This window comes from Neoarius graeffei, chromosome 25 (genome assembly GCF_027579695.1).
Source record: "Neoarius graeffei isolate fNeoGra1 chromosome 25, fNeoGra1.pri, whole genome shotgun sequence".
NCBI lineage: Eukaryota > Metazoa > Chordata > Actinopteri > Siluriformes > Ariidae > Neoarius > Neoarius graeffei.
The window spans coordinates 42,232,001-42,245,791 of NC_083593.1; the positions used below are offsets into that span (position 1 = coordinate 42,232,001).

Below are 13,791 nucleotides of genomic sequence, written 5' to 3' on the forward strand. Positions count from 1 at the left end.
ACGACTTGTGTGCTTAGGGTCGTTGTCGTGCTGCATGACTATGTCGTGCTGCATCCACCTTCTCTTGAGATTCAGTTCATGGACAGATGTCCTGACATTTTCCTTTAGAATTCGCTGGTATAATTCAGAATTCATTGTTCCATCAATGATGGCAAGCTGTCCTGGCCCAGATGCAGCAAAACAGGCCCAAATCATGATACTACCACCACCATGTTTCACAGATGGGATAAGGTTCTTATGCTGGAATGCAGTGTTTTCCTTTCTCCAAACATAACACTTCTCATTGAAACCAAAAAGTTCTATTTTGGTCTCATCCGTCCACAAAACATTTTTCCAATAGCCTTCTGGCTTGTCCACGTGATCTTTAGCAAAATGCAGATGAGCAGCAATGTTCTTTTTGGAGAGCAGTGGCTTTCTCCTTGCAACCCTGCCATGCACACCATTGTTGTTCTCCTGATGGTGGACTCATGAACATTAACATTAGCCAATGTGAGAGAGGCCTTCAGTTGCTTAGAAGTTACCCTGGGGTCCTTTGTGACCTCACTGACTATTACACGCCTTGCTCTTGGAGTGATCTTTGTTGGTCGACCACTCCTGGGGAGGGCAACAATGGTCTTGAATTTCCTCCATTTGTACACAATCTGTCTGACTGTGGATTGGTGGAGTCCAAACTCTTTAGAGATGGTTTTGTAACCTTTTCCAGCCTGATGAGCATCAACAACGCTTTTTCCGAGGTCCTCAGAAATCTCCTTTGTTCGTGCCTTGATACACTTCCACAAACACGTGTTGTGAAGATCAGACTTTGATAGATCCCTGTTCTTTAAATAAAACAGGGTGCCCACTCACACCTGATTGTCATCCCATTGATTGAAAACACCTGACTCTAATTTCACTTTCAAATTAACTGCTAATCCTAGAGGTTCACATACTTTTGCCACTCACAGATATGTAATATTGGATCGTTTTCGTCAATAAATAAATTACCAAGTTTAATATTTTTGTCTCATTTGTTTAACTGGGTTCTCTTTATCTAATTTTAGGACTTGTGTGAAAATCTGATGATGTTTTAGGTCATATTTATGCAGAAATATAGAAAATTCTAAAGGGTTCGCAAACTTTCAAGCACCACTGTATATCTGTATCAGAATTTAAACCTGATTTGGTTATGGCCTAAAGTGGACCACTTTTGTTTATTTTTTAAATAAACCCTACCGCTATGTACAACCACAATTCCAAAAAAGTTGGGATGCTGTGTAAACATGTAAATAAAAATGTGATAATTTGCAAATCTTGGAAACCCTATATTTCATTGAAACTAGTACAAAGGCAACATATCAAATGTTGAAACTGATACATTTTTATTGTTTTTTTGAAAAATATATGCTCATTTTAAATTTGATATCAGTAACACATTTCAAAAAAGTTGGGACAGGGGCATGTTTACCACTGTGTTGCATCACCTCTACTTTTAACAACACTCTGTAAATGTTTGGGAACTGAGGAGACCAATTGCTGTAGTTTTGAAACAGATATGTTGTCTTGTTCTTGCCTGATGTACAGTTTCAGTTGCTCAACAGTTCAGGGTCTCCTTTGTCGTATTTTGCACTTCATAACACACCAAATGTTTTAAATGGGAGACAGGTCTGGACTGCAGGCAGGCCAGTTTAGCACCCAGACTCTTTTACTCTTTTACTACAGTCATGCAGTTTTAATATGTGCAGAAAGCGGTTTGGCATTGCCTTAGTGAAATAAACAAGGCCTTTCCTGAAAAAAATTTTGTCTGGATGCCAGCATATTGCTCTGAATTGTGTCTTTGTCATTCAGCATTAATGATGCCTTCCCAGATGTACAAGTGACCAATGTCATGTGCACTAATGCACCCTCAGACCATCACAGATGCTGGCTTTTGAACTGTGCACTGATAACAAGCCGGATGGTCCCTCTCCTCTTTAGCCTAGAGGATGTGGTGTCCATGATTTCTAAAAAGAATTTCTATTTTTAATTCGTCAGACCTCTGGACAATTTTCCACTTCACCTCAGTCCATCGTAAAAGAGTTTGGGCCCAGAGAAGATGGCGGTGTTTCTGGATATTGTTTATATGTGGTTTTGACTTGCATTTGTGGATACAGTAATGAACTGTTTTCACAGATGATGGTTTTCTGAAGTGTTCCTGAGCCCATACAGCGATTTCCATTACAGATACATGTCTGGTTTTAATGTAATGTCGCCTGAGGGCCCGAAGATCACAGGCATCCAATGTCAGTTTTCAGCCTTGTTTCTTGCATACAGAGATTTCTCCAGATTCTCTGAATCTTTTAATGATATGTACCATAGATGATGTGATCCCCAAATTCTTTGCAACTTTACAACCCCGATTCCAAAAAAGTTGGGACAAAGTACAAATTGTAAATAAAAACGGAATGCAATAATTTACAAATCTCAAAAACTGATATTGTATTCACAATAGAACATAGACAACATATCAAATGTCGAAAGTGAGATTTTGAAATTTCATGCCAAATATTGGCTCATTTGAAATTTAATGACAGCAACACATCTCAAAAAAGTTGGGACAGGGGCAATAAGAGGCTGGAAAAGTTAAAGGTACAAAAAAGGAACAGCTGGAGGACCAAATTGCAACTCATTAGGACAATTGGCAATAGGTCATTAATATGACTGGGTATAAAAAGAGCATCTTGGAGTGGCAGCGGCTCTCAGAAGTAAAGATGGGAAGAGGATCACCAATCCCCCTAATTCTGCGCCGACAAATAGTGGAGCAATATCAGAAAGGAGTTCGACAGTGTAAAATTGCAAAGAGTCTGAACATATCATCATCTACAGTGCATAATATCATCAAAAGATTCAGAGAACCTGGAAGAATCTCTGTGCGCAAGGGTCAAGGCCGGAAAACCATACTGGGTGCCCGTGATCTTCGGGCCCTTAGACGGCACTGCATCACATACAGGCATGCTTCTGTATTGGAAATCACAAAATGGGCTCAGGAATATTTCCAGAGAACATTATCTGTGAACATAATTCACCGTGCCATCCGCCGTTGCCAGCTAAAACTCTATAGTTCAAAGAAGAAGCCGTATCTAAACATGATCCAGAAGCACAGACGTCTTCTCTGGGCCAAGGCTCATTTAAAATGAACTGTGGCAAAGTGCAAAACTGTTCTGTGGTCAGACGAATCAAAATTTGAAGTTCTTTATGGAAATCAGGGACGCCGTGTCATTCGGACTAAAGAGGAGAAGGACGACCCAAGTTGTTATCAGCGCTCAGTTCAGAAGCCTGCATCTCTGATGGTATGGGGTTGCATTAGTGCGTGTGGCATGGGCAGCTTACACATCTGGAAAGACACCATCAATGCTGAAAGGTATATCCAGGTTCTAGAGCAACATATGCTCCCATCCAGACGACGTCTCTTTCAGGGAAGACCTTGCATTTTCCAACATGACAATGCCAAACCACATACTGCATCAATTACAGCATCATGGCTGCGTAGAAGAAGGGTCCGGGTACTGAACTGGCCAGTCTGCAGTCCAGATCTTTCACCCATAGAAAACATTTGGCGCATCATAAAACGGAAGATATGACAAAAAAGACCTAAGACAGTTGAGCAACTAGAATCCTACATTAGACAAGAATGGGTTAACATTCCTATCCCTAAACTTGAGCAACTTGTCTCCTCAGTCCCCAGACGTTTACAGACTGTTGTAAAGAGAAAAGGGGATGTCTCACAGTGGTAAACATGGCCTTGTCCCAACTTTTTTGAGATGTGTTGTTGTCATGAAATTTAAAATCACCTAATTTTTCTCTTTAAATGATACATTTTCTCAGTTTAAACATTTGATATGTCATCTATGTTCTATTCTGAATAAAATATGGAATTTTGAAACTTCCACATCATTGCATTCCGTTTTTATTTACAATTTGTACTTTGTCCCAACTTTTTTGGAATCGGGGTTGTATATTGAGGAACGTTATTCTTAAATTGTTGCACTGTTTGCCAACGCAGTCTTTCACAGAGCGGTGAACCCATCCCCATCCTTACTTCTGAGAGACTCCACCTCTCTGGGATGCTCTTTTTGTACCCAATCATGTTACTGACTTGTTGCCACTTAACCAAATTAGTTTTTTTTAAGCATTCCACAACTTGTTCAGTCTGTTGTTGCCCATGTTCCAACTTTTCTGAAATGTGTTGCTGACCTCAAATTCAAAATGAATTTGAAAATTTTTTTTTTCTCAGTTTCAACATTTTGATATGTTGTCTTTGTACCATTTCCAATGAAATATAGGGTTTCCATGATTTGCAAATCATCATGTTTGGTTTTTATTTATGTTTTACACACTGTCCCAACTTTTTTGGAATTGGGGTTGTACAACTGCCAGGATTATCAGGATAGTCTGTGAATTTTGGATCTGATAGTTCCTCAACCTGTTACATCATTCGATTTCATAATTGGTCTCAACTAGAGATGTAGGTCGAAGTTTTTTTTTTAAAAGTTTGTATCTGTCCACAATGATTTCTAACTAAATTATTTGGATGTATTTCCCAAAATATAAACACACTGGTAGCTGAATTTACACCACCATGACCCTGACTGGACAATGCATGTGCAATGCACGTGTTCATGTTGAACATGGTCTTTATTTCCCTCGCATGCTTCATATCTGACAGCTCTCGTGTCTGCGTTAATGTTAAAAATTCTGGCTTGCATCAAATTATTTTTGTGTCCCTCTGATGCACACCTCTAGTCTCCCCCACATGCATTTTCTTAAAAGATCCAACCTTCAACCTTTCTAAAAATACTTTCTTAAAAACCCCAAACCCCCCAAGACAAATGGTGTACCTCCTTTTCATATCTGTATTTTAATCAGTTTAGAACACATTCTCTCTTCAATTTGAATAATGTATTCATGTTCAGTTATATCCCCATCATCGATGCTCTTTGGCTATGGCTGAGCTACTTGCTTCATCAGTATCAATTATCGTTAGGTTAGAAACCACATATCAGTAGCAACTCAAGATCAGTGCACGTAGGACCTACGAATAGGAAACCAAATAATCCATCAATGTTCCTTACATCTGCAAAACCAATCAGGCTTTTTGATGCAAAATCCATGGTAACACTCTCATATGGCCTTAGTAATGACTAGCATGTGGGGATACATGTGTTAGAAAATATTATTGTATGTCCATAGATCAGGAAATGGAGGCTGTTTGGAAGAAAAAAAAATCAAATGATAAGCAAAGGGCCAGGAAGGAAGGAATAGTTGTGGGTGAGTTTAGTAAGTACTCCAGGTCCTTATGCTGATAGCAGAGCAGCCCACACACACACTGGGCAGAGGTGAAGAGAATGTTTTAGTAGTTTAGAATAGTTTCTTCCACTCGATTTGTCGGCTTGTGCTTGCATGTGTGCATCTTCATGCATTTAAACCTCACTTTATGCACATGATTGTAAAATACCATTTTCTATGTTGAACAAGTGTGCAGTTTAAAATGTGCATGAATTTAAATGCAATGTAAAATAGTGCTTTAAATGAAGTAAAATCCTGAAAAATACGTAATTTCAAGTGAAGCGCCTCTCTAATTTCAGGCAAAGCATTTCTAGAGTCACACATGGTGATTGTGAGTGAGCACGTCTGCACGCACTGATACACAGCCTTCAATAGGCTGAATCTGTTTAGTCAGCACTCTCACCGCTTCTGCTTTCCAGGGCATTCTCACTGTGCTTATTTGTAATTATCGTAGCTCAAAGCAGGAGTTTCTCGTATCATCGAACCTCAATAACAATCAAACTGCAACCTTTTACATTATGATATGAGCTGAATGCAAGGTTTTATTGGCCTTGATAATACAGACATACTGTATTAAAGTGGATGTAATGCCTCATTGTAATGCTTTAAAATGAATATCATTAGTAACGACCAAAATGAATTAATAAAGCAGGGGGGGAAATAATATTAATTATTTATTTTATTATGAAGCACAAAACTATTGATAAATCGCATCTTCTGGATCCTGGAAAAAGGCAGCCTTGCCCCAGGGCTAATCTCGCATGACGTCACGCATGGAACCCCGGTTATCTGGGTCATTTCCGTTTGTCTGACTCCATGCTTGTTTACTTGCTGAAATTGGATATTGTTGTAGGAATCTTACAAAAATAACGATGGGAAAGTGCTGAGTTGTGTTTGGATGTTCAAATCCATATCCAACAGGACATTCAGTTCACGAATTTCCAAGAAACGACACTAATCTAAAGCGACAGTGGGTGAAGTTTGTGCAAATGAAGCGGGCTGATTTCGTGTCGCCTACTAATAATAAATCTGATTCGTCAAGTGTTCACCACCACCAGAACGACCACCTCGGAATTATTGGAGCAAAAAAGAAACCCATTTATTTAATAAATGACATTTGATCTGACATTAGGGCAGTTTGTCGATTCCCCGATTATCTCTCTCTCTCTCACTCACACACAGAGGTGGACAAAGTACCCAACTTCATTACTTAAGTCAAAGTACAGATCCCGCTGGTCAAATGTTACTCCGATACAAGTAAAAGTTGTCCAGTCAAATTTTTACTTAAGTACTGAAGTACTTGCTTTTAAAAATACTTAAGTATTAAAAGTACATTTTCTGTCAACGCATTGTTGTATTATTGCCACAACGCTTACAAAACCTAATGCCGTTACCAAAGACAGAAATGTGAATTCACAAAATGAACGCATGCTGTGCCATCATGGTGGTTTAACATTAAGCTAGCTAGTCAGTGAAGCTCCACCTGACATGCTAGCAAACTCTTTTCAAACTCAAAATCATATTGGGTAGCTAACGCTACTAGAAAAGAAAGATTTCTACATTCTGTTTATTTGGCAAGATTATGCTAAAACATATTTCTGAAAGGACTTCAGATAAGTGGGCGGCACGGTGGTGTAGTGGTTAGCACTGTCGCCTCACAGCAAGAAGGTCCGGGTTTGAGCCCCGTGGCCGGCGAGGGCCTTTCTGTGCGGAGTTTGCATGTTCTCCCCGTGTCCGCGTGGGTTTCCTCCGGGTGCTCCGGTTTCCCCCACAGTCCAAAGACATGCAGGTTAGGTTAACTGGTGACTCTAAATTGACCGTAGGTGTGAATGTGAGTGTGAATGGTTGTCTGTGTCTATGTGTCAGCCCTGTCTTGTCCAGGGTGTACCCTGCCTTTCGCCCGTAGTCAGCTGGGATAGGCTCCAGCTTGCCTGCGACCCTGTAGAACAGGATAAAGCGGCTAGAGATAATGAGATGAGATGAGACTTCAGATAAGTTAACGTTGTTCATGTTAGCATAACTCTGTTTTACATGCTAACTAACAGTGTCCAAGTTAACTAGCTATGTGTAAACGTTAGCCGTGAACAAGGCTGTGGCAACTCGGTGAGCAAATCCTTAGAAAGTCATTTGACTAACCAGACTGTATAGCTATTGCAACATTATCGCTAGCTCTAAAAGCACAGACAACTTCGTTGCAAGCTTTCTCTTGGAATAAAATGTTTATATCCCTCAATATGCTTCTACAGGTTGGATGGCGAGTTTCTGTAGGCCGTGATGTGGTTTGTTTTTGGCAAACAAAGCAAATATTTAAAACGAAACGAATATTTATTCCTTTCTGAAAACTGAAACATGGAGTCTAGGTATGGCCATGAGTGCGTGCATTCTCTAGAAGAACTGCCTGCTTCCATTCTGCCATCAACTGATCGTGTTAAATAATGCTACTGAGAAATCAATGAACTTGATTTTATCCAGTCTATGGACGTGACGTGACCCTAGTGATTACTGATCGGCTGTCTCAGTGTCACCTGCGAAAAAACCAATCACATTTTAGAAAAGAAAATAAAAAAACATCCATTTTCAAAGCTGCTTCATAATAACGCGTAACGAGGACCTTGATAGAAATGTAGTGGAGTGAAAAGTACGATATTTGCCTTTCAAATGTAGTGAAGTTAAAGTCATAAGTTTCCAAAAAAAAAAAAATGCTCAAGTAAAGTACAGATACTCAAAAAGTGTACTTAAGTACAGTACTCAAGTAAATGTACTTTGTTACTGCCCACCTCTGCTCTCTCACACACACAGTGCACCAGATGCAGGATTATGAGCAACAATTACATGCCCATGACATCCCATCTTATCATATCTGATGCACTTTAACAAGAAGAAAAATGCGTGCGCAATCATCATTAATTATTAACTGAAACATGTTAAATGCTGGCGGCACGGTGGTGTAGTGGTTAGTGCTGTTGCCTCACAGCAAGAAGGTCCTGGGTTCGAGCCCCGGGGCCGGCGAGGGCCTTTCTGTGCGGAGTTTGCATGTTCTCCCCGTGTCCGCGTGGGTTTCCTCCGGGTGCTCCGGTTTCCCCCACAGTCCAAAGACATGCAGGTTAGGTTAACTGGTGACTCTAAATTGACCGTAGGTGTGAATGTGAGTGTGAATGGTTGTCTGTGTCTATGTGTCAGCCCTGTGATGACCTGGCGACTTGTCCAGGGTGTACCCCGCCTTTCGCCCGTAGTCAGCTGGGATAGGCTCCAGCTTGCCTGCGACCCTGTAGAAGGATAAAGCGGCTAGAGATAATGAGATGAGATGTTAAATGCTCTCAGACTGCAATATTACAAGACTTGATTTGTTTTTAGTTTTGTTCAGGAACACATAATGAAAGGTAACCACCGTGTTCTGCACATCTCTCTCTCCATCTCACGTGTGGTACAGATGAAGACTGTCGTGAACTGAGTGAACTGGCAGTTTCTCGTCATGGGGGCTTGAAAAGATAATCATTTACCCTGGAATATCCTTGATAATCATCTGCCCTTTCATCCGACATATAAGAATCCCAATCACTATCAGAATTCTCTCCAAAACGTTATTCCACATCGAGACTGGTCTAACCACTGCTGCGCACATGAACGAAACTGATACCTGAATTGTTACACGTGTGACGTCACGCACCCCTTCGGGATCTTCCAGATCAGTCTTGTCAGATTCCATGAAAATTGGCTGATCTTATTGATTTTCCATCAATTTATGGCCTTTTGGATCAGCTCTGGTTCGAAAACACATGGTCAATCAACATAATGATTGTTGCTTTGCACAAGGAAAAAAGTGGGGTTTTGAGGCATTACGTGCACTTTAAATATTGTAGCATATGATTTACGCAGGGCGGCACGGTGGTGTAGTGGTTAGCGCTGTTGCCTCACAGCAAGAAGGTCCGGGTTCGAGCCCCGTGGCCGGCGAGGGCCTTTCTGTGCGGAGTTTGCATGTTCTCCCCGTGTCCGCGTGGGTTTCCTCCGGGTGCTCCGGTTTCCCCCACAGTCCAAAGACATGCAGGTTAGGTTAACTGGTGACTCTAAATTGACCGTAGGTGTGAATGTGAGTGTGAATGGTTGTCTGTGTCTATGTGTCAGCCCTGTGATGACCTGGCGACTTGTCCAGGGTGTACCCCGCCTTTCACCCGTAGTCAGCTGGGATAGGCTCCAGCTTGCCTGCGACCCTGTAGAAGGATAAAGCGGCTAGAGATGATGAGATGAGATGATTTACGCACCTTTTTATGAGCACTAACTAATAAACCAAAATGCCTGTCATTATAGTAAGTGTCTGAGTAGCCATACTCTCTCACGCAAAATAACACCCTTGTTGTAATTGTACTGCTTTCACAAGACATAAGTGTCGATGAGAGGCAATGAATAAATGATGCCATTAAAATCTCAACTGATCTTTGCAGGTCTGATTGAATTATCTGGGAAAAGCAAAGAGATAATCTTAGGTGAAATCCTCACCTGAATATTAGCTCAGTCCATTACAAGTAGCCGGCAAAATATGATTACACTGTAGCCTGGATCTCATATTGCCTGCATTTGTGTTCATTACAGATATTGTTTGTTCTTTAGGCTTTGGGGAAAGTCATTTTTAATGTGAGTGATGATCATAATAAAAGAAAAAGATTAGTTTAATTTATATTCTATGCAGGTGCTGCTAAAGATTTATCTAAAATACTTGCGTCAGCAATAATGAAGAAGGAACAGTGCCATGAAGTGTGAAATTCTAGTAAATCAAGGGTTGTCATCACTGCCGAACCTGATTCGGGCTTGAGGCGAACCATGTTTGGTTGAATTTGCCAGAGTTGCAGCAGTAGGGTGGCCAGTTCCTTTCTGCACACTCACACATATGGGCAATTTAGAGTAGCCAGTTAACCAAACTGCACGTCTTTGGACTGTGGGGGAAACGGGATCATCCAGAGAAAACCCACACAGACACGGGGAGAACATGCAAACTCCATACAGAAAGACCCTCGTTAGCCACTCGGCTTGAACCCAGAACCTTCTTGGTGTGAGGCGAAAGTGCAAACCACTACATTACTGTGCCACCCTAAATCAAGGGTCGGAAGATATAATGAGACGGTCAATGATGGTGTAGCTCACTCCGGCCCTGTCTAGTCCAGAAGGAATGATCTAAAGTGGGCCACCTTGCGAAATAAATGTTGCAAGCTATATACACCCTGTGAATACCTACCAATTTGCCAGAAAGAATCCAAAATGGGGGCGGCACGGTGGTGTAGTGGTTAGCGCTGTCGCCTCACAGCAAGAAGGTCCGGGTTCGAGCCCCGTGGCCGGCGAGGGCCTTTCTGTGTGGAGTTTGCATGTTCTCCCCGTGTCCGCGTGGGTTTCCTCCGGGTGCTCCGGTTTCCCCCACAGTCCAAAGACATGCAGGTTAGGTTAACTGGTGACTCTAAATTGACCGTAAGTGTGAATGGTTGTCTGTGTCTGTGTCAGCCCTGTGATGACCTGGCGACTTGTCCAGGGTGTACCCCGCCTTTCGCCCGTAGTCAGCTGGGATAGGCTCCAGCTTGCCTGCGACCCTGTAGAACAGGATAAAGCGGCTAGAGATAATGAGATGAGACGAATCCAAAATGGTGAGGAACTGACCAAGAAGAAGCAATTTTTCTTGAACTGCTCATTAAGTTTAATTAGTCCATAACTTCATTAATAATTGTAATTATGCAAATTTGAGTAGAAGCTATATGCACCCCAGGCAGACCTACCTTCCTGCCAAAAATAATAAAAATCGGTGAAGAACTGAGAGAGAAGAAGCTAGTTTCGTGAAATGTGGACGACGCCAGACGGATGGCATGAGCTCATTGCCTGTTGGCTGGATGAGCTAATAACTAGGACAAATTGGTCATCTATATTTACTTTGTTTGGCTGATAGTGTTCTCCAAAGCAGCTTACGATTCAGACAATATACAACTGAGCAATTAATGCTCGGATTTGAAATCATGACCTTCAGTAACCCATTGTGTTTACCACTAAACTGCCGCTGCCGTGTGTAGTCCACCGATTAGCAACTGATGCTCAACAATGGCATGGAGTGAGTTCCAGATATGGTGCTCCATCAAAAGGCCCAACTTTTATTTTAGAACTTTTATTTTGGCCTTTTCACTTGTGTTCTAAGACTCATTAATGGATGCCTACATGTTAAACTATGACATGTAGGCCTACAAAAGAAAATAAAACTGGATTACATACACCAAATCAAAAACAACACACACACTATACGAAGTGTTTTTTCGAACATTGTTAACATTGTGTGGTGGTTTTCTTTCAGTGGACAGAAACATGAGTAATTAGACACAACAAAGCAGTGGATTTGAGTGATGAGATTAGAAATAAATACTGTCCACACCAAGAATATGGCATTTAGATGTGCATTATAAACCACACTACACTAAACACAGGCATCACTGATTTATGGTTCCTTATATTATTATTTATTCATCTGCAGTTAATGCTTTAACCTGATCTGGAGACTTTCCCGGGAAGACTGGGTATGAGATGGAATATACCCTGGATCAGATATAATATATATTCTCTCTCACACACACACCTACGGTAGAGGCTAATTAGTACCACCAATTCACTGGTTTTAGACAGGTGGGAACTAAATGGAGAACCTATAAGGCAGTGGTGATTTACTGATTACTAAGGCTCTGGGTTACTCATCAGAAGGTTGGGAGCTTAAGTCCAAGCACTACCAAGCGACCACTGATGGGCACTAGAACACGGCACTTAAACTTATCTGCTCCAGAGGCACTGTATCATGACCCCAACTGACTAATCAGCTGGGATAGACAGTCTGAAGATAAGAACATCACTGTGTCAAATAAAGGCACCTTCATCTTCAAACCTCTGCAAACATGGGGAGAAAGTGTGAAAGTGAAACTCCACGTCCATGCTTGTGAACAAACCACGGACCTTGGAGTTGTGATGTGGCAATGCTACCCGCTATGCCAAGGTGGCACCTGATTTCTTATACTTTAATGCATAAAATTACCAACATACAGTATTCTGATGGCTTTGATGATATGTAGCTGTAAATTGATATTCTGGTTTGAAACACCAGACAGAAAAGTAGAAAACGTTGTGCCTTATTTATCAAGCTGGAATACAAATGCATTCATCTGTAAATCTTTCATACAAATGTTTATGCAAGAAGTGTTTATTTTTTTATACATATCAGTGTTGTAGTTGAGTCACTAAACCTCGAGTCCGAGTCCAGTCTCGAGTCCTCAGTGTTCAAGTCCATGTCATTAAAGAAAATTTCAAGTCAAGTTCGAGTCGAGTCCACTATTGATCTGAGTTGAGTCCGAGAACAAGACTCCAACTGCACCATTTGACGGTGGCTGTTGCTGCCTTTATGTGAAACCGTCTCTGCTACTGTGTTGGACTAACGTTACTGCTTGACTACCCCATTTTAGTTAATAGGCTACATATAAAAAGCTTGTTCATTGGTCAGCAAGCCCCGCCCACTAACACAAGAGAGGGTTAACACTAGCTAGTTCATTGGTCAGCAAGCCCCGCTATCAACAGAGCAATGAACATACTGTAGCATGTCACTTCCTTCCCTGGGTGGAGTCTTGCCAAATGACGATTGAAGTTCGAGGTTGTCCCCGTCGTCTCCTCGATAGTTCTTCTACATATGGAACACATAGCAGTGCATTTTTTTCCCACTGCACGAGAAGTCTGTAAAAGCAAAGCGGACAATCCTAGGGACATTCTCTCCAGGCATTTTAGCGCCAGTAAGGTTAGTTTGTTCCTGAACATGATGTATGAACAGGTGAACGTGCATTCTCTTGCACAAAATTAGTATAAAAATTAATGTAGAGATAAATATATTATGCCAAATTATTATGTCATGTTACAAAAAATAAAGAAAAAAATCAGAGTCCTCGTCTCCAATTTACGAGTCCGAATGCAGTTAATACATGAGTCCAAGTCTGAGTCATCAGTGCTCAAGTCAAGTCACGAGTCCTTAAAATCAGGGCATGAGTTGGACTCGAGTCGGAATCCTGGACTTGAGTACAACAAGCCTGAGATATATATATATCACTACCATGTCTGGTTGGTGAGCCATTACCAGTTTGTCCAGATACAGATGTACAAACTGGTAATGGCTAACCAACTGGTCATGGGAGTGGTGGACAAACGGGAGAACATCTATTAAGATGTGGCAATACCAAGTGACAATAATGTCAGGAAAAAGGAACTCGAGAAGCTTGAGAAGTATCAAGGGCTGAAAGAAGAGCTAGAAAAGATGTGGAAGATGAAGGCAACAGTGGTCCCTGTGGTGATGGGATCCCTTGGTGCAGTGACCCCCAAACTGGGAGAGTGGCTCCAACAGATCCCAGAAACAACATCTGAGATCTCTGTCCAGAAAAGCACAGTCCTAGGAACAGCTAAGATACTGTGCAGGACCCTCAAACTCCCAGACCTCTGGTA

At 41.5% G+C, this 13,791-nt stretch overlaps 1 protein-coding gene across 4 annotated transcripts in view; it reads right to left on the reverse strand.

Annotated features, from left to right (window-relative positions):
- LOC132873358 (A-kinase anchor protein 2) overlaps positions 1 to 13,791 on the reverse strand; it is a 176,567-nt gene that overhangs the window by 95,876 nt on the left and 66,900 nt on the right. The gene's annotated exons all lie outside the window — the stretch shown is intronic.